General features: G+C 45.2%; 1 protein-coding gene and 1 long non-coding RNA gene across 4 annotated transcripts in view; both read right to left on the reverse strand.

Annotated features, from left to right (window-relative positions):
• PDE6D (phosphodiesterase 6D) overlaps positions 1-21,581 on the reverse strand; it is a 55,389-nt gene that overhangs the window by 12,444 nt on the left and 21,364 nt on the right. The window lies entirely within an intron of this gene.
• Positions 6,802-21,094, reverse strand: LOC144457465 (uncharacterized). The gene is made up of 2 exons (XR_013486780.1): positions 10,931-21,094; positions 6,802-10,152 (listed from the first exon to the last, which is right to left on the reverse strand). It is a non-coding gene; the product is annotated as an uncharacterized LOC144457465 (long non-coding RNA).

Consider the following 21,581-nt stretch of genomic DNA (forward strand, 5'->3'; position numbering starts at 1 on the left):
TAGCTAGCAAAGCGTTTCAGGTGTTATCTCGCTGGACCATCACAACAGTGTGGGAGGGAGGGACTGTTATTGTTCCCATTTGTGAAATGACTTGTCTGGGTCACACAGGCTAAGAAGTGCCTAAAGCAGGATCTGAATTCAGGGTCTTCCTGATGCCACATCCTGCGCTCTAATTCACCATGCCACCTGGCTGCCTCATCCCGTGTCTGATCCTACTCATCTGACAGGATGTTGTGGCAAGATCCTCCTTTCCTAGGCCTTCAGCGGTTGTGGTAACTCAGGAGGGAAGGGCTGCAGGTCCTGAAGAAGCAGCTTAAACCTCCATCAGGGTGGATTCCTCAGATGGAACACGGGCCAGAGGCAAGGCTAGTGGTCTACGGAGGTGGACCCAGGTTCTGGGTTCTCTGCATCTTGGTTTGAGGAGAGGAGTGGCTTAAGGAGTGGCCACTGTATCCCCTCCCAGGGGACTTGTGTTTCACTGAGGTTGGCTCGCTTGTCCTGGGGGTGGCCAGCCCTTTCTCCACCGGGGTTGACACACTGAACAATGGCTATAGGATCTGGGCTGAAAGGATCAGGGAGTCACTGCTATTCTAGGGCTCTTGGCCTTGACTGCCCATGGAGGCAGTTGGTGATGGTGGTGATAAGAACTGCAGGTCTATTCTCCATAAAGATTACTCCCCTCAATAACAACTGTAGGACCCACACAAGAAGCTGGTACAGTGATGTGGATGGCAGTGCTATTCCTGGGGTCCTTGTCTACATGGTGGTATGAGGGGAGTTGTTGGTCAAGACGGTGGCAGCAGCCTGAGCTGCCTGGCTCCTAGAGCCTCTCGGGCCTCCTTCTGGGTACCTTACTGCTTCTTCTAGGCTGGCTCAGCAGAAATAAGTAGCAGCCATCTGGCCTTCTAAATTATAAGGGGTTACCTGTCCCACCTCTGAGAAGACAGTAACCTTTCTACTGTACCTAACACAGGGCTTTGTCATAGGAAATGCTTAAATGTTTACTGACTTGAACAGAACATCTCTTCTTGAAGCCCCAGTCTTGTCCAATGTATTAGCTATCCTTCCCAGCTTTCTTCACCTGCAAAGTTAAGAAGCCTGCCATCACCATCTTTATTCAAACCATCGACAAAAATGAACACGGTCTGAAATAGGAACACTATGGCATGGTCCTAAAGACCCCGCTCTTGTTCACACTGTCCTTCCTAGCCAAGGGTTAACAGCCCAGAGTCACAACACAGGCAGTCACAACCAGGAGAGAAGAGAAACAGAGGTCAGACCTACAAAGGAACAGTTAAACCAGGAGAGTTAGAGCAAGAGGCTGTCATCCTGAAGGGTGACATGAAATCAAAGTCAGGGAAAGTCACTGTTAAGTCAGAATGCCGTAGCAAACATGGGAAGTACACCAAGCCAAGGACAAGCTAAGGCAGAAGATGTTGGAGAAGCAGAGTTAGGGGGAGCTTAGAGCCCCCTGAGGAAGGACCGCATACTCTAGCTAGTACATGTTCCATCCAAATTCCCACTACACGACTTCTCTAATAAAGGGGGAAGGCCTATTGTATAAACCGGTATTATGGAGGACTCGTCACATGCCTCGCTAAAACTTGCACATACTATGCGCAGGGAATTACTTTGAGCATTACAGCTGGCAGGGTTAGAAGGCAGAACTGGGATTAACCTGGGATCACTAGATCTTAACGAATTCATGCTGTCTCACAGTGACTGTAGTTTCCATTTCCAGGTGTTCCACTTAAGAATCTATCCACTTCAATTCAATTGACAGAATCGGTCTTCTTCCTCCTTTTGGAGATCAGCACAGTTGCCTATGTCACCTAGTACATCACAGCTATCCTCCAGCACCCCTCCCTTGCTTTCCATTATTCCTAAGAGCTTACCAAGAGTTGCTTAGCAATCACACTCCCAAGTTCTTTCATCACCTTGAACTAGGAATTCACCCAAGTGACTTGAACTCACTGAGAATCACCAAATTTTAGAGTTCAAGGGCCTTCAGTGGTCATCCAGTTTAACATACAACAGAAAGACATCCTCACTGACACGTCCAACAAGTATTCTTTCACTCTCCGGTTGGAGGCTTGGGAGAACCACTCTCGGCACCCCATTTCATTGGAGGACAGCTGTCATTGTTTAAATGGTTTTCCTGACATCAAACTTAAATTCATTTCTCCTTAGCTTCCATCACTGCCCCTGGTTCAAAAGACAAGAAAAATGAGTCTGATCATTGTTTTCCATGACTGCCCTTCAAATACCTGCCCCTGAATCTTCACTTCTCCACGTTAAATACTCCCAATTTCTTATGACCTCTGGGATCTCAGGGTTTTTATGCTCTCCTGCTTTCATTCCCCTAGATCCCATCTAGCTTAGGGGTGGGGAACTTTTGGCCTCGAGGCCACACGTGGCCTTCTAGGTGTGGCCCTTTGACTGAGTCTTTACAGAACAAATCCTTTTATTAAGAGGATTTGTTCTGTGAAGTTTGGATTCAGTCAAAGGGCCACACTTGAGGACCTACAGAGCCATATGTAACCTCGAGGCTGCAGGTCCCCCACCCCTGGTCTAGCTTATCAATGACATTCTGAAACTGACACCCAGAATTGATCAGAGGTTTGACTAAGAGAGAGGATAGTACAATTACCATCTCCTTATTCCCGGAAGCTCTGTCTCTCAATGCAGCTCAGTGGCATCTGTCACATCACAGTGAGTCACCGTTTGTACATCACTAAGACCCACATGGCTTTTTCAGACAAACTGTGTCTAACCACGCCTCTTCCATCCTCTATTTGTGTTAATCTTTGGAACTCAAGTATAAGACTTGACATTTCTTTCTGTTGAATTCCTGTTAAATTCAGCCCAGTGCTCTAGTCTATCGAGATTTTTTTTCTTTTTGGGCCCCGACTCGGTCATCTGACGTGTTAACTGTCACTCTCAGATCTGCGTCATCTACAAATCTGATCAGCAGGCCATCTGGATCTTTATTTAAGCCACTGACAAAAATGTCAACAGGCACAAGGCCAGGCACAAAGCCCTGACGGACTCCACTAGAGGTGACACCAAACAATTAAGCATTCTTTGAATGTGGCTGCTCAAACAGTTCCAAATACATTTATTTGGATGGTCATCAGTCATACCTCTCCATCTCTTCCACAAGAATCGTATCAGATACTCTAAACATGCATGCTACTCCCCTGATCTCGCCTAGCAAAAGAGGAAACGATGCTATTCTGGCATGACCTCCCTCTTTTAGATGCTCACTGAGCCTTTCTTTGATAATCCATTCTGGAATTTTCTTAGGTAATGAAGTTCACTGGCCTTCGCAGATTCCGTTCTCTTCCCTGCATTGAAGACTGGAACAGAACTGCACCTGCTCAGGCCTGCAGCGCTTCTCCTGTCTTCCTTATTGCCAATTCTTCAGTATCCAAGGACACGGCTCCTCGAGGCCAGGTGACTTGAATTCATTAGGGGCAAACAGGCGCTCTCTTCTGATCTCCTTTCTTAGCTTGGCTATCAGTTCCCTTTAGCCAGTTTTATTCTGTCATTTCCAATGCAGAGCTCATTCTCCTTGACAGTGAAGCCAGAAGCAAAATAAGAATTAATTCCTTTGTTTTCTCTCTTTCCAGTTAACACTGTCCTATACCCACCACATAGGGTGTCGACCTTTCTCTGAGCCCCCTTTTTCTCTCAGTATGGCTAAAAGAAACCCTTCTGCCTGTCCTTGGCTTCCTTCGCCAGCCTCATTTCATTCTGAGCCCCTGCAATTTGGACAGCATTTTTGCAGAGCTCTGCTCTGCTCTAGCATTCACCTTGTTACTTGTCCTCATTTCCATCTTTTGCACATTTCTCACAAAACAAACAAACCAACCTGAATGCTAATGAGCTCCTTATATGCATCCTTTTAGGTCTCTTCAGATAGCTCATTTTTCCTTCTCAAGTTTCCTTTTCTATCTTTATAATTTTATTCTTGAAGTTCCCCATTGTTCCTGGAATGATTTCCCCACAAAATTTTAGTTCATAGGGTTCTATCTTTTCTCCCTCTGACCCCCCCCCCTTAGACATGTTTTCTCCAAATTTAGGGAACATATCAGACCATGCCTGGCTTTCCCTTTCCTCACAAAGTCTAGGAGAGGTCCATTGCTTCTCCCAAAGTTTCCGTCATTTCTACCCTAGTAACTAGCTCCTTCAAAAGGTGGTGCTTTCTGTTTTCTATAACCCAGGTGGTCTTTCGATTCCATTTATAAATCACAACTTCTGCAGAACACAATGGGCTTCCTACCAAAGAGTCTTTCCTGAGACTGACTGTCTAGAGTCAGAAACCTTCCCACTTGCACAAAAAGTGGAACAAATTCTGCTTTCTCTCATGCATGATTCAATCTCACATTTTGGACTTGCATTACCAGGATTTTAAGAAACAACAATTTACAGTTTTTCCTACTCCTTTTGGAGAAATGGGAAAGTCAATTTCACCACATACATGGGTGAGATCAAGTTTTTTTTCGTTTTTTGTTTTTGGGTTTTTTTTGCTTTTAGGCAATTGGGGTTAAGTGACTTGCCCAGGGTCACACAGCTAGTAAGTGTCAAGTGTTTGGTCTGAGGCCGGATTTGAACTCAGGTCCTCCTGACTTCAGGGCTGGTGCTCTATCCACTGCGCCACCTAGCTGCCCCGAGATCAAGTTTTCTTAAATTTACTTGAGAAAATCCTTCTAAACTCCCCTCTGAAGGATAACAATTACTAGAAACAGTCTTTGTGGGGCATACTACACAAAGTAACAACAGCTGGATCCTAGGCCTCCTTAAGACAATGATTCTTATCTTGTCTGGAAGAAGAGCCTAGGGTCTGAGACTTATCTACCTGATTACTGAATCAGAGAATGTTATAGATGGCAGTAGAAAGGAATAAAGTAAACTTCTCCTTGGCTGACTGAAGATTTCTTTATCTCACAGCAAGAGAGAGAGCTGTTTAAAATATGTGGCTTTTTTCTTTTCTAACACTCTAATCTCACGCCCTGTTAGAGAATTAAAATGACTTCAGAGATCTTCAGATTTTCTGGCACATTTCTGAAGTATCTAGACCCCACTAAAGCAATGGACCTTAATGTTACCCTCAGCAGCCCCACTTCTTCCCAAGCCCACACCTTTCTGGTTCACCCATTTCTCAGAATATTCTACTGAGCTCTCTGGAATCCCCACAGTTGGCAACAAAATCTTCTTAGTCCTTAGGCACTGTAAATATTTTTAACTACGTCAATGCAAAATCTAACTCTCCTCAAGAGAACACTGCCATAGAGTGGAAGGAATACTAGACATAGGCCTTTGGTTTAAATCCAAGCTCTGCCATCTTTGGGACCTAGCAGAAATCACTTCTTTGACTTTCAGTTTCCTCAACGATAAAATACAGAGCTGGGCTAAATGACTTCTCAGATCGCTGCCAATTCTACACCCGACAATCCTAAGAAACCCCTTCTAGGGAGGCCAGGTCTTTCATTCCCCCAAACTCACAGGACTAGGAGGAGAACTGGACAGCCTCTTTGCTTTCCACTGTTCTTCCCAGGCTATCATCTTTTGAGTTCCACACAATTCACCTATACTGTCTTCTCCCAATGTTTGTCACTGTCATCTACTGACATCTAGGACTCTCTCCTAACTTGCTCAGTAGATTCAAATCCATGCTCTTCTGCTCTACCTTACCCCCTGCCACCATCATTGGGGATTCCCATGTGAAAATGAATGACTCCTCTGACAATCTGACCTTTTCATTCTTTAATCTCAACTCCAATAATCTCCTTTTCCCTTCAGTTCAACCACACACCACTATGACAGATAGCACAGGAGATCTCACTATCTCTATGAAAAGCAAATCTCTGAGATCTGGAACTTGGAGAAGGCACTCTACACTCAAGACCACTTAGATCTCCCCACCTCTCCTTGATTCACATGAATCCCACTCTTTGCAGTTATGACTTATCCACGCTCTCTTACTCCATTTTCTCTATCATGGCTTCACTCGCCTTGCCACGCTCAGTGCAGATGGTCAGCCACTTGAACACTTTGCTGACAATTACCCTTAGCTTCTCCAAACCTTCTGCCATCCTATAGGTCTTCACCTCTGGGTAAGAGCTACCATTCAGTCTTCCAGGGCTGCTCCAGGGCTGATCTGGACAAACTGATGTTGGACACCTTCAGTTGAGCTTTTGCTGCTCCTCTCCCCTGGACTCCTCCTGTCTCCTTTCTCACAGAGTCTCTTCCAAATCTTCTCTTCTTTCCTCTCTCTTCCAACACTTATAGAAGATGACTTAGCTTTCTTCAGTGGGAAGACTGAGGCCAGGCTGAGGGGTTTTTATTTTATTGTAGAAGCAACAGGAAGTCACCGAAAGTTTTTGATCAGGGGAATGGCATGGTCAGACCTGAGCCTCGGGAAGATTATTTTTGCTACTGTGTGGAAGATAAACTAGAGAAGGGAAAGATGGCAGAGAAGCCAATTAGAATGCTATTTATTACAGTCAAGGAAAGAAGTGATGAGGACCTGAACTAAGACTGCATACTTTGTTTGGTGTAGGGTTTGTTCAACATGAAATGGGAATGTGGCACCCTCCATAAAAAGAATGCTTGGAGTCAGGGAACTCGGGTTTGAATGGAAGCTTGGTGACCTTGGGCAGGTCACTTCCCTCTCTCCTCCTATTTCCTTATCTATCAAAATTATGGGCTTGAATTAGATCAGAGATGCCAGATTTGTGGCCTCTGTCTAAACCAAATTACAATGTAATTGAGAAATATTTACAAAATAAATATAAATACACCAGAACATAGATGATGTTTATTGTACCTGATTAAATCAATACATAGCTGAAAGGCATGCTTTTCTAGCTGAGCTCGACACCCCCAGATTACAGGACCTTTAGGGTTGCTTCCCTCAAACTCCAGACTGTGAGGCAGGAAACGGTCCATGAAATGAGCCCTCCTACATCAGGAAATCAGAAGGCCAGGGTTATGACAGCTCCTAGGCTCCCAGGGCACAATAGTGCTACAGTAACATGGAAGCAAACTTTAGAAGGCTAAAGATGCTAATCGTGGCACACAACAAAAGGGAAATGATAATGATAACTAACATGTACCTAGTGCCATAGAAATTCACACAGCAAGGGGCATAAAACAATTGAGATAACTGGTCCTCAGAGAATGAAAAATGTTGGATTGGGAATGATGCAAGTGAAAGGCAAGAACTTTCTCCACTTGTTTCAATGATTTATCCTTACTATTTTTTTCTTTATAGTTCCAGCACCTCGACCTTCAATCCAAGGAGGATTCAGTCAGGAAAGGATGGGAGGGAGGGCCGGAAGGCTAGAAACAAGGCCTCCTTGGGCAGCAAAGTCCTATTGTAGCTCAAAGCTTCTTGGTCTTTGAAAGCAGCTCGCCTTTCCTAAAATTTCTCTCCCTATGGAAGGAGAGGTTTTTCCAGGGAGGCTCTTATTTGGTATGCAGTAGCCATAAAGAACCACAACTTTCCATTGTCAAAAACAATGTATTATTTAAAGTAATCGTCATAAGAAATCAAGAGTGAAACCAAAAGTTTATATGATGCATCAGGGTTAAAAATGGTGAGGAAAGGAACACTGGCATGAACTATTACGAGATTTCAGAACAGAATCCATGGCATGATTTTGCTTCAGGAGATGCAGTCTGCTCAAGGAAGTAAAAGGCTTGAGGAGAGGAAGGAGATGATTAAATATAAAAGCAGGAAGGGCAGCTGGGTGGCGCAGTGGATAGAGCATCGGCCTTGGAGTCAGGAGAACCTGAGTTCAAATCCAGCCTCAGATCAGATACTTGACACTTACTAGCTGTGTGACCTTGGGCAAGTTACTTAACCCCGAATGCCTCCCCCAAAAAATCAAACAAATACTATAGGAGGCAAGCTAGGTGGCAGAGTGGATAGAGAACTGGCCCTGGATTCAGGAGGACCTGAGTTCAAATCTGGCCTTAGACACATAACATCTACTAGCTGTGTGACTCTGGGCAAGTCACTTAACCCCACTGCCTAGCCAAAATAAACAAATAAATAAATAAATGAATGAATGAATGAATGTATGTGTATATATACATATACATATATATATATATATATATATATATATGTGGAAGCAGGAAGTAAACTGCACTAGGAGAAGAGGAGAGATGACAGTTGAGTGCGGGATATAAGAAGCAGCAGCAGCAGAGCCTTAAAGGAAAACATGGGAAAAAGCTAAATGTAACTGTCCCTGAGAAACCTTCTTGGAAAGCTCCTGGGCCTTGGGTGATCCCCAGGCTGTGTTACAAGGCGCTGGCTCTGAAGGGCATGCCCGTGCTATCAGCAGGAAAGCAGGCCAATGGCACAGCTGATGAGGAACACATGCCCTCTATCAGAGAGGAGTCTTCTGTTCTCTCGAGGAGACTTTCTGGTACCCAGGAAAAGGAAGTGAAGATTCTATGACTCTATGAACACAAGCAATTCCCAAATAATTATTACCCACCCACTGCATGCCAATCACTAGGCCAAGGGTTAGGATACAAAGACCTAAGTAGAATGCACCCTCCCTTAAGGATATTACACTCCAAAAGATGAGATGAGGCGGCACTCAGGGACGAGATACAGAATAAATTCAAGGTACTCTGAGGAGGGAGAACTGGGCGAGGAGCAGGAAAGGAGAAAGAGGACCCTGAGCTGAGTCTGGAAGGAAACCGGGGCTTGGAAGAGGCAGGTGAGAAAAGAGTGCATTCCAGGCATGATACAGCCAGTACAAAAGCCTGGAGACGGGAGATGAAGCGGTGAGCCCAACAGGAAGCTGGGTCACCAAAGCTGTGGAGGAGAGTGATGTTTCAAAGGACCGGAAAGACAGGAAGGGGCCAGGTTGTAAAAACCTTCAAATGACAAACTGAGGGGTTTTCTTCTGATCCTAGAGCTAGGAGGGAGCTGGTGGGAGTTTACTGAGATGGTGGTAGGGTGGGGGACAGACATCCTTTTTTTAATGAGGATATTTTCCTCTTGATGAGAAAAACAGAAAATTCTTTAAGGAAACAAACTAAAAAGGTTCAACTCAGCTTCTTTTTAAGTTAAAAGGAGAACCCAGAAATCATTATTTAAATACAAATAAATGAGTTCAGTGGTTTCTTGTGGGGATCTACGCATAAATACATAAATAAGCACAATTCTGTAGACTGAACAAATGTCTCGCATATAGAGTATTATTATTTTTTCAGATGTATGTAAGTGCTATAAGATTTACAAAATATAAATTCATTGAAAGACATTTTATTTAAAAGTATTATTGACTTCATAGTAGCTTTTTCGTCATCCCCCCAAATCAAGTCTAGCATCTGCCCTGATTTCACATAACCTTGCTGCACCACAGGGCCTGTACTAACACTAATCCTAAATCAAAATAAGGAGGTGCTCTGACAATCATTCACTTCTTCTCTAGCTTCCAAAACCCCTTTTTACCTGATGTCTTTTTTTTTTTTTTGCTTTTTTGGTGAGGCAATTGGGGTTAAGTGACTTGCCCCAGGTCACACAGCTAGTAAGTGTCATGTGTCTGAGACTGGATTTGAACTCAGGTCCTCCTGACTCCAAGGCCAGAGCTCTATCCACTACGCCACCTAGCTGCCCCATCAAAACCCCTTTGCTTGGGTCACATCACACCCTATTCCTTGGAGCGCCTGTGGTTTTCTAGCCCTTGGGCCACAAATCCCAGCCCAAAAAATCGTAAAAGCTGCAGTGAACAAGAGGCACCGTAGATGAGCTTTCTTTTTCTTTACTAGCTTTTAAATTCTGTCCACTCATCCTGACATGGTTTGTGAAAAATCTCTTTGAAATATAAATTGTTAATAATCACTTGAAAGCATTCTTGTCATTCATAATCAAGGGGAGGGATAACGGCGCTTTCTGGAACATAATAAGAAACATCCCTAATAAGAAGCGTCTCTGACGCAGAAACCCCAGTTAGTGATTCCTCCCGTCCATTTCACATGCAATCTGTTGTCAAGTTAGACCCACCTTTGCAATCTCCCTCCCCGCTATCCCCCCTCATTAGATCTCCCCTAGGTTATGGAAACAGCCTCCTTACCGGGCTCCCTGACTCCAGTTTTTCCTTCGCCAATCCATTCTTCATATCACTGACAAAATAATGCCCACAGAGAGTCATTCACTTCACTTCCTCCCCCAAGAGCCTCTGATGACTCCCTACTGCCTACTGGATAACCTGCACCCTCCTTAGCTTGGCGCTCAAGGCCCTCTGTCATCTATCTCCAAACTCCCTTTCTGGTTTTATTTCACACGACTATTTCTGGGTAAGACTATTCACTCAGGAACAGTGGCTCCTCACTCTTGTCCTGCCTTCTCCCAAGCTCAGTGGCTTTCTGGGCACAGGCCATTCCCAGCCTGGTCCACGCTCATTTCTACCTCATTCCTCCTATCGCTGGGCCCCCCCCCCCCCCAGCCAGAAGTAACTCTTCCCTCCTCGGTTCTCTCGTGTCACTGTCTGAGTCACTTCTGTACACACATATTCTAATTTACAAACTATTTGGGTTATGTCTTCTCTCTATCCAAGTGGCTAATACTTGCTCCTTGAGGACAAGAATTGTTCCCAGCAGCAGGCATGGCAAACTGCACGTAGTAGGTGCTTAGATAATATTTGCTGAATTTAATTTATTGGCTTGAGGGCCAAGCTCAAACATCACTCTCCCTGGAAAGGATGCCTTTTGGAAACACAGCAGGAAGGTGCTCTTCTAAGCCTCTTCTGAGTTCCCCTAACGTTCACTGTCTCTAGTATTTGTTTTGCCTTCATTATGTGCTGTTTTGTACTATTACCTGCTACTGGCCTTTGCACACAATTCTGTCCCTGAAAGCATACCACGACACATTGCACAGGGCAGCCGCACAATTAATACAAACCAAATGGTGTCTGACAATGGAGGCAAGAGTTGACCAAGGTCAAAGATTCCCACAAGTCACTGTGCGCATCAGAAGCACTCAGTCATCTGGCCGACTGTTCCTAAGGCGCATCGGGGTACAGAAATCCTCTCCCAGCAGGCTAGGCACTCACTCAACACTCACTTCCAAGGGGTGGGAAGACCCACATGTTCTTTTGTTGTTCCATGGCTGCCACTGAAAGAGACTAAAAATGGAAACAGTCAAACTCTCAGGTAAATCTTACTGGCGTACTTCAAGGAGCTCCCATCTTTGATTCTCTCCTCTTCCTAAAAGTCCACATCTAATAAAGTCCTATTAAAATTCAACCTTTCGTATCTCTTCCCTCTCATTAGCTCTCATCTTGACTATGATTACCGCTTCCTAAGCAGGCCTCTTTCCTTCAGGCTCTTCCCTTCTGCGATCCATTGCTCCCTTGACCCCAGGATGTATAATCTGATTTTGTGGGCACTTCTTCAACCAACGCAGGTCACACACGACTCTGTCGATGGTCTGGGGGAGTTGCTATGGCAGAAGAATTCATCGCTCTGCAGCCAGCTGGGGTGAAGCCCCTCTGAATCTGTGAGGCTAGTCCCTGGACAAAAGGCATCCACAGTTCATCACTGGGTCGAAATTCGAAGCCATTCAGCTTGGTGGAGCACACCAGAGCTCACACTCTATTGGCTTGCCTTTGAAATTCACCCAGGGTTCCCTCCCTGCTAGAAGCAGGGCTTTAGCAGAAGGTGAAGAACATTAAACACTTGAAAAATCTGAATAGTTAGAAGGTTGTCTGAGTCCTCTCTAAGATATTTATGTAATATAAAATTGCTCTTCAATTATTTAATGTAAATACTAATTTCCATGGCTGTATTCCTCTCCTCCTAAAGTTGGAAATCTGATTTCCCCAACTATTTACACACTTCTTGGACTGCAGCTGTTTCATTCTCTGTGGCAGCTCCAGCAATGAAGAAGCCTTTCGGCTTCTCACGCAAAGAGGCAGTGGCCCAGTAAATGTGATTCTGTGCCATCTGATAACCCGACGTCAAGTGACCCGGCCTTTCAGCCTACATTTTCTCCTCTTACATGGAGATAGAAATAGGACTATGAAATGATTTATTTGAAAAGACTTATTCAAGATATCCACTTCTATGTCTCTAGTAACTATCACCAATAGGAGACAACAACCAAAAAGTCCCTGTCAAACATTTAGAAAATGTTTTATGATAAAGACAAGAGCAAAACGAGAAGGAAGCCACTCCCTGCCCATGGTACAATATGATGACTGTACTGTGGTGTTTCCTCACCTGTTCTGCTGGGTCCTCATGCTGAAGGTAATGTTAGGAAGTGTGCTACAAGAAGACTGCAAAACTACTGCTAATTATCTGGGCATGGGAAGAGAAGAGAAGGCTCCTTCTTTCTCCAAAGAGGGAGGGAGGGCGAGAGCAGGACATTTTGTCTCTGGCTGCAGCCTGGGATCAGGAAGCGCTGGGGAGCTGCAAGCACAGGGGCCTGCCGCTTGAGGAAAGAGCCTCGGATAATGGCCTCCCTGAGCTATGGCAGCCAAGGCTGATTCGAGTGGCGCGAGAAATAATCACATGCAACAACTTGTTGGGGACTCCAAAATGGGCTTCACTTTCATTTTGCTCTTCAAAATCTCCAAATCCATTTTTTTTTCCCCAGGGGCAGGTTATTCTAAATCCTCAGACCTCCTGTCAGCGTCTGGGGGTTACCACTGTTATATTTCAAGTCCCCAAATGCTCCGTAAAAGCAAAAGCACAAATTAGGAGTGTAAAGAAGCAGTTTAAAACCACAGTATATTTGTTTCAAAGCATAAGGAAATAAACATTTATTAAGCACCTACTATGCGCCAGGCCCTATGCTAAAGCACTTTAAAACATTACCTCATTTGATCCTCACCACCCTGGGAGGGAGAGGCTCTGATTATTCCCAGTTTACAACTGAGGGGACTGAGGCAGACTGAGGTGAAGGGACACCCAGCTAGTAAGTGAGGCCATTTTTGAACTCTAGTCTTCCTGATCCCAGACCCCCACTGTGCACTGATGCCCCAGCTGCCTAAGTTTGTAATTTAATGAACAACTGAATGCATTCACAGAATCACAGAATTTCCATCTTGGAAGGGACTCCAGTGATCACGGAGTCCAACCCATCCTTCAAACAGCCCTTCTGGCCAACATGCTGTAGCCTCCAGAAGGACACTCCTCCCTCGCTGTGCTCTGGGCTACCAGAGGCCATGGGGAGGCTGAGCCCAGGCTTCTGTAACTACAATAAAACCGAGAGAAGTCGTTTCCTCTGGCTTTCTCGGGCCTTCCTTGGATTCCAGGAGGAGCACACGTCTGGCCCCCAAGACACCCTGTGACAATGCAGTGGGCTTCAGGGGAAAGAAAGGACATGAGCTGCAGAGTCCAGGGAGCTATTGTGCTGTGCATCCTCAGCCAAGTGACAGGCTTCTCTGAGCTTTGGGTTCCTTGTCTGTGAAACAAAGAGTGTGGTCTAGGTCTGGAGCTCCGGGTCCCTTTGGCATTCTGTTCAAACTAGGGACTTTTTCTCAAAATGCTTTAAAATGCATAAGACAAAATACATAGGATTATCGAGGAAACTAATTATACTGAACTATAGTTTTAAAATGTATTTTTAAAGTTCAGGTTAAGAACCTCTGGACTCATCCTGTCTAGTATCTCCGAGCTCTAAAAGTCCATTACACTAATAATTTGGTTTAGTCACCAATGACAGGCTGAACATAGTGTGGCTGTAACTCAGTGCCGGGGAGGGCCGGGCAAGAGAACCCCACCCCCCAATTCCCCATCTGTGAGCTTCAAGCTCAAGCTCCAATGGTTCTTTTCTCTCAAGATGCCTCCCCTGGCTCATACCCCAATTCCATTTACTGTACTAGATTCTTACATCTCCATGTCTTAATAAGCCCCCAGCTGACTTCACTATCCCAACAGCCCACCACTGCCACCTTCCCTGCCTGACACAAACACATTACCAGGCTCAAAACCCAAATGTCATCTGAGATACATCTTTTCTTTCTGACCTGATGAGGAGCTTCCTCTGCTAATGCAGACCCACCACCTGCAACTTAATGCTGGAGCTCCCAAGTACACACACACACACACACACACACACACACACACACACAGAGTCAGTCAATGGCAAAGCTGTGACTCTGGGCCAGTCACTTCATGTGCCTCAAGCCTGACCTTCTAAGTCTCAGGCTCAGGGGATTCTCTACTGACAAAAATCACAAGACTTTCCATAATTCTATATGTGAAAAGCACCATGCTAGGCACTAGAGATAGAAAAACAAAAAATGAAACAATGGCAGATGGGGGGAGGGCTCTATTATGGGAAGTTCAATCCATGTAAGGGAAGCTGCTGGAAGCCTAACTCCAGGAGTTTACACCAAGCTCAGAAACCAGATTTCTGATACAGATCTTGCCCAAGCCAAAACACGACTACTATGACACCAATAGAAAGAAAGTAATGAAGCCGGCCTTGTCTGCCCTTCCTTTATCACACCCACATCTCCTTTATCCTGTCCTTCTGAAATCAAGTTTACTTAGAATCCTTTTTAGAGCTATAAGTAACCTTGGAGATCCCCTGGCCCAGCTCCCCCATTTTAGAGAGGAACTGAATGTCTGAGATGGGAAATGACTTCCCTAAAGTCAAAGGTCTAGACCCCCTATCTCCTGACTCCCAGCAGAGCGGAGTCAACACAACAGCAGAAAGTGACCTGGCCTTGGAGTGAATCCTGACACTCAAAGAACTGGGTGAGCAGGAGTCATTTTGTCTGTAGGGAGCCTCTGCTAGAAAGGGAAGCCGGCTCGACTGGCTGACGCCCTTTCTGACTCCTGACTCTGATGACCTGTCATCATTTCCCCCTCTCTGGGCTTCAGCTGTGTCATCTACAAAACTGGCCTGCAATGAGGTAAGGCCTTCAGGAAGCTTAAAGCAAGTTCTGTTTTTTTAAATTAAATTTCTTTTTTTCCTTTTTTGCCCCAAATGGAGATTCACCTTCTCTCCCTCACACTTCTGCCCACCCCAACTGAGAAAGTAACAAAGACAAAGCTCCCAAGCACCGGAACAAGCCCAGCTTCAAAATGGCCAATTTGATACCAACGTTCAGACTAAGGCCACACTCCCGGCTTTCTCCACCCACCCCAGAAATCTCTTTATCTGGAAGCTCACTTCAGCCCCGAATCCACCAACTGAAAGGACCCTCATCCTGCCTTTGGCCTCTCCCTCTGACTGGCCGGCTCCTGCCCAACCCTCCATTTAAGGAAGGTACCCAGGTTTCTCCAAGCTACCCTCCAGTCCACCAGGCCCACCAAAGGCATCTTCATTCTCCCTTTTCAGCTTCCTTTTATGTGTAGTTTCCTCTGTTAGAACAAAAGCTCCTTGAGGGCAAGGGCAAGTTGCTTTCTTTCTGCTTGTATCTGTATGCTCAGCAATTAGCACAGATGGCTCAAGGGACAGAGTACTGGGCCTGGAGTCAGGAAGACCGGTGACCTTGGGCAAGTTGGAGAAGAGAAGGAAAAGGCAAACCACTCCAGGATCTTTGCAGTCACCTAGTCAAACCTGACTAAACACTAGTAAGTGTTTAATAATCGGTTGTTGCTGAAACAAATCCCTCATTTTTTTTTTTAACATTTTCATGGCCTGCCTGTGCTAAGCATTTCATTATCACTATCTCATTTGATCTCACAACAACCCCGGAAAACACGTACTATTATTATCCTCATTTTACAGATGAGAAAATGCAGGCAAATAGAGGCCATGTCTCAGTCTTCAGTCTGAGTCTTTCCCCTCTCTACCAGGAGGTAGGCAGCATATTTTCTCACAAGTCCTTTGGAATGGTTGGTTCTCGTGTTGATCAGAGTTTTTAACCCTCTTCAAAGTTTGTCTTTCCAATGTTGTGGTTATGATATAAACTGTTCTCCTGGATCTGCTGCTCACTTGACTCTGGATCTGTTCATACAATTTTCCCCAGGTTTCTCTGAAATCATTCCCTCTATCATTTCTTATAACACAACAGTATCTATCACATTCACATCCCTTAACTTTGTTCAGACATTCCCCAACTGATGGGCACCCCTCTCAGTTTCCAATTCTTTGCCACCACAAACAGAGCTTTAAGCATACCACACCTATGACCTCTCTCCCTAATGACCTTTTCTGGAATCACAGTATTTCAGAGCAGAATGGGGATTTTTAAAACGCTCATTTTTCCATGGCTTTCTAGTACAACTGCCTCCTGAAGCTTGTGTCTTCTACAATATCCCAGAGAAGTGACAGTCCAACCTCCCTCTTTGTTTCCTAAAAAGGTCAAAGAATCTATCTCTGTAATGCAAGCACCCTCTCATCTGCTGGTTTTAATAGGCAACACATGGTCTTAAGTAGCCCCTAAAGTCAGGAGCAAATTGACTTCTGACGCCTTTAGTTTTCCTAGTGCAAGTCAGCACCGCCCAACAAAAAGCACTACTAATTCCAATTATACCCCAGGAAGCACTTGCCTCTGCAGAATTTCAGAAAAGACTTTTGTCTGCTTGTTTTCAGTTGATATTACTTCCCATTGTTTCGATCAGAAGCCACAAGGGAGAGCTCCACAATTGACTTTTGGCTTGTTAACAACAGCAGAGGATGTGGACTGCCCCTAAACGCCTAACCTGATTCTCAGTCCCTCCCCTAGAAACATAGGACAGAAGCCAAGGCAAAAAGAAATCCACCAGCCAGAACAAGAGATGCTGGGACCAGCATGGCTACTGGAATCTGCTCCTCAGCTACTGCATCCTTTAGAGATGAGGGGCCTTCTGCCAAAGCAAGGAAGGCCCTGTCGATGGAAGCCAATGGAAGGCTGCAGGGATCCCTCCCCTTCCGGGCAGCCAAGGCTTTCACATTTCTTACCTGTCGGTGCATACAGTGAGCTGATGATTCCCTTGCCACTTCACCTGAGTATCTGCTGAGCAACTATAGCAATCACTGAAAGGTTGGTCCCTCTGGAACACAAGATAATAAGCAGCAACAGATCTGCCTTGTCATAGTCTTCAACTCCAATATGGAGAATTTCTTTGTGGTCCCTGACAACCATCTTCCTGCTGCCTCTGACTTGGTTAACCTGGAAAACCTGCATCTCAGTTTTTCTCATGGCAAATTCACAATGAAACATCTAGCAAGACTGCAGCAGTACAATCCCTCCATTTCTATTGAGTGAAATAGGAGGAAGAGCAATAGATCTTTGCTCCAAGGCCCATCTGTGACAGGGCAGACTGGGAACAGGCCCTTCCTAAACCGCAAGCTCAAGTTCTAGCCACAGTAAGAATAGATCTCACAGGGGCTAATGAGTATTTTCAGGGTGAAAGCTGGTTTTCTGTGAGTTAAAAAGAGCAGAATTCTAAATGGCTGTTTACTGGTGATGAAAAATACAAGTTGTTGGAAGGAAATAAGCTGGCCTCTTCCACTTCCTGTGCTCTCTTGCTCTAAGCCTTAAAAATCTACAGTACTACTGAAGAATCCAAGGATCATATTTTTCATTTTACACATAGGGAAACTGAAGCCCAGAGAAGTCCAGTGTCTTGATCAGGGTAACACAGATAGCAAGTATCTGAGGTAGGATTTGATACTAGGTCTTCCTGATTCCACGTTCAGTGCTTTACCCATCTGCAGGGCACCAATTAGTTCTCAAGCAGCAATGGCACCCATAAGAACCCGACTTTTTTTTGGTAGGAAAGAACACAGGTGGGTGAGGAATTGGGAAGAATATGGTGAGAGAAAAAGAGAGAGAGAGAGACTTAAGGGAATTGCCACTGTTCGTGGGCATGACTTGGATGAAAATCCAGCCAAGGACACAGAGGAATGGTCGGACAAGTAGGAGGAGAACCAGAAGAGAAGTGTCATGAAAACCTCGAGATAATAATAACAAGTATTTCTATAGCACTTTAAGGTAGGATTCACTCAGGTCTTCCTGACTCCAAATTCTGCAGTCTATCCACTGGGCCACCTAGTGGTCTGTATCAGGGAGAACAGTGTCAAAAAGACTGGAGACAGGTCAAAAAGATTGAGGATTGAGAAACGGCGAATAGATTTGGCAGCTAAGAGATCACGGATAACCCTGGAGACAGCAGTTTCAGGTGAATTATGAGGTCAGAAGTCAGACTGCAAAGAGTTAAGAATGAGAGGAAAGGAAGGGATTGCACCTGTTGTAGAGAGCCTTCCCAAGGAGTCATGAAAGAGATGAGAGACCCAGGACGACAGCCTAGGGGGGACGGGCACATCGAGTGAGGAGTTTTTGAGACTAGAGGAGATGTGTGTGTGTGTGCAGGCAGTAAGAAAGCGGCAAGTGAACAGGAATGAGGAAAGATGAGTGAGGGAGCAGGGAAGGTGAAGGTGACAATATGTTGGGGAAGATAGGCTGGAACAGGACCATTTCATTCAAAGTCCTATAAGCATCTGGCCCCAAACGCTCTTCATCTTCACCTGCTTTCCTCAGCCGCCCACATGTCTCCTAGTGACCTCCAAAACACATCCCTACACTCGTCTTTTCCCTTAGTTTAGCTTCCTCTTTCCTTTACCTTGGAATCCCACCCATTCTCTCCAGCCTTCCCAGACCATCTCAAATCTCCTCCTTTGTAAAGCCTCCTCTAGCCCCCTGTGATCTGTACCCCCTCTGGATAACTATACCATTTACTGTTTTAACTATTCCATTTGGCAATTTATCTAGTGTGATATTGTGCCAGCGCATGCTGAAATGTTATCTATTTCTTGTGTTACTTAACTTCGCAAAGCTTAGGTTCTTTTTCTCCATCTCGAATGTCCCCACCTTTCCTAAGGTTCTTATGACCACATAGACTTCTTTTTCTCCCACAGTCCTCTGCAAAGAGAGACACTACATAAAAAATGGCTGACTGACGCCTCTTTGAGATCAGGAATTGGCTTTGGGCTCCGTAACAGTTCTCATCCTGCCTTTTCAAGCTGAGAAGCCCAAGTGAGGCAGCTCCAGCTTTCTGCCTTTACCAAGAGGTCCCTCAGAAAGAGCTGAAGGCTCATCCTAGAACCAGTTGCAGCTTCACTCCCCAAACAACCTGCCTGCTCTTTCCCCAGTGACTCCTACTCCCTTCTGACGTTCAAAAAGCAAGTAGGCAACATTTCATGTTCTGTTAGGATGGGAGCAAGGTTGTCCCCAGAATCAGAACTCTAACTGATTTAGGCCAAATGAGCACCAAAACCCAGAACCAAAACCTGCAAGTTGTCATCCAGCATGTCATTTTACTCACACAACGAACCCTAAGTGACATGCTCTTGACACAAAAAATCAGGTGTCTTGGTACTGAGAGGCCCACTTTCCCCAAAGGGTACATTAAAGCATAAGGAAGCCCCGAGAGTCCCAATGACGTACCCTAGACAGCCCAGTGAAGTCAGACCACACGACTGTTTATTTGTCCTAGTTGTTGTCAGTATTTCAAGACCAAATAGAGATATAAATTCTTTTTAAAGGAGACTTTTGGAACAAACTAAGTTCTGTCAGCAGCCTTTTGAAATAGGTCAACAAGTTGTTCATGTACAGAACTCTTAGCAGGAGTCTGTGGGAACCAAGGCACCCAGAAATCCAGATGGCAGGAAAGTGCTGCCTTTCCAAAGCAAAGTGGGTAACTTCAAATTGGCAACTTCCAAAAGAGGCTTTTGGGGGGGGGGGACTGACAAGGCAATCGAGATTAAGTGACTTGCCCAGGGTCACACAGCTAGTAAGGGTCAAGCATCTGAGTCAGCATTCTGACTCCAGGACTGGTGCCCTATCCACTGCGGCCCCTAGCTGCCCCCAAAAGAGGCTTTTAAAAAAATTTCTTTCCATTTTTATATTATCATCAGACTAAGGTGAAGGCTTAAGAAAAATCATCAATCAAAGTTCACTTGTAGAACGATAATAAAGACCTTTCTAACCATTAGATCCCCAAGTGAGATTGGGTCTCTTGGAAAGGAGTCACTAGACATTGGAGGTATCTAAGCACAGGACAGATAATAAGCATGTGACAGGGTTGGGACAGAAATTTATGCCTGAGGTAGGGATTGGGCTAAAGGAGGTAATCATAGTAAAGGGCTTAGCACAGTGCCTGGCACGCAGGAGGTGCTGAATAAAGGTCTGTTCCCCTACCGACTTCTCCAGTCCCCTCCTATTCAGAGTTTCAATGATGCTATGAATAATAATGAAGATGGGGGGGCAGCTAAGTGGCGCAGTGGATAGAGGACTGACCCTGGAGTCAGGAGGACCTGGATTCAAATCTGGCCTCAGACACTTGACACTTACTAGCTGTGTGACCCTGGGCAAGTCACTTAACCCCAATTGCCTTAAAAAAACAAAAACCCAAAACCAAGTACTTGCTGATTTCCCCTGTAGAATTTCCAATTCTAAATCCATGATCCCATGGTCCTACTCAGTGGCAATTACTCTGCCAAGCGCTCTAAATCTTAGACTCAAAATCTGGACAAGATAGGGTGCCTGCCTTCATGGAGCTTCTAGTCTGGTGACAATGCCTGACACTTTTTGAGTGCTTTAAGGTTTGTAAAGCACTTTCCAGAGATGATTTCATTGGAGCTAGGTGGTAACCTAGTTTGAGATAACTCAAACACACAATGACACACAAACATGGCCAGAGGGGGACAAAAGCTCTGTGTCAGAACCAGGGAGGACTCTGGGAAAAGCATTTGAGACAGGCTTCTGACAAACAAAAAGGAGACAGAAAGACTCTCCAGGCACATAATTCAGTGTAAGCCAAGACGTGTAGACGAGGCATCACAGAGTGTGTTCCAAAGGCAGTAAGCAGTTCAGCTGGGTTATAGCAAAAATCGTCATTAGACCACTCGAAGGGGACTGATAATTAGATACGGCTGGAAAAACAGGACTGTGCTAGCCTGAGGAAGGCCTTGAACGTCAGGCAGTAAGAAGCCACTGAGGATTTCTGCACTTAGTTTTTCTTCTAGATTTTCATTCAAGACCAGAGGCCTGGGGCAGCTAGGTGGTGCAGCAGATCGAGCACCGGCCCTACAGTCAGGAGGACGTGGAGTTCAAATCCGGCCTCAGACACATAATACTTACTAGCTGTGTGACTAGGCAAGTCACTTAACCCCAATTGCCTCACCAAAAAAAAAAAAAAAAGAACAGAGGCCCGCAGCAGGCCCCTAGCGACCTCACTTCAGGAATGCACACGTTGTATATGGTGGTTCAATCAGCTTTGAACCTGCCTCAAATACTATCACCAGGCTCACATTTCTCCACCTTTTCCACAAGGATATCAAGAAAGATTCTAAAATGTCTCACTATCCAACTGGGGGACCCCATGTCACTTATCTCTTTAGGTCCCAGCTTCCTCATTTTTAAAATGAAGGGGTGGACCAGAACAATGAAAGGGTGGATGTGATATTTTGAACTGGAAAGAATCGTTGAGACCAGGACCACTCGCTTCACAGATAAAGACGAAGGCACCCAGAGAGGTAGACTAACTTGCCCTAGGTTACACAGCAATTAAAGAGAAGTACGGACCCTAGTGTCCTGTCACCTTTTCCAAAGCTTTCTGATGCATTTTTCTGCACACTCTGTTCCTAGAACTCAGCCCACAAGATGCTT

The sequence above is a fragment of the Phascolarctos cinereus genome, unplaced genomic scaffold, assembly GCF_003287225.1.
Source record: "Phascolarctos cinereus isolate Bilbo 61053 unplaced genomic scaffold, phaCin_HiC Scaffold_5;HRSCAF=322, whole genome shotgun sequence".
NCBI classification, from domain to species: domain Eukaryota; kingdom Metazoa; phylum Chordata; class Mammalia; order Diprotodontia; family Phascolarctidae; genus Phascolarctos; species Phascolarctos cinereus.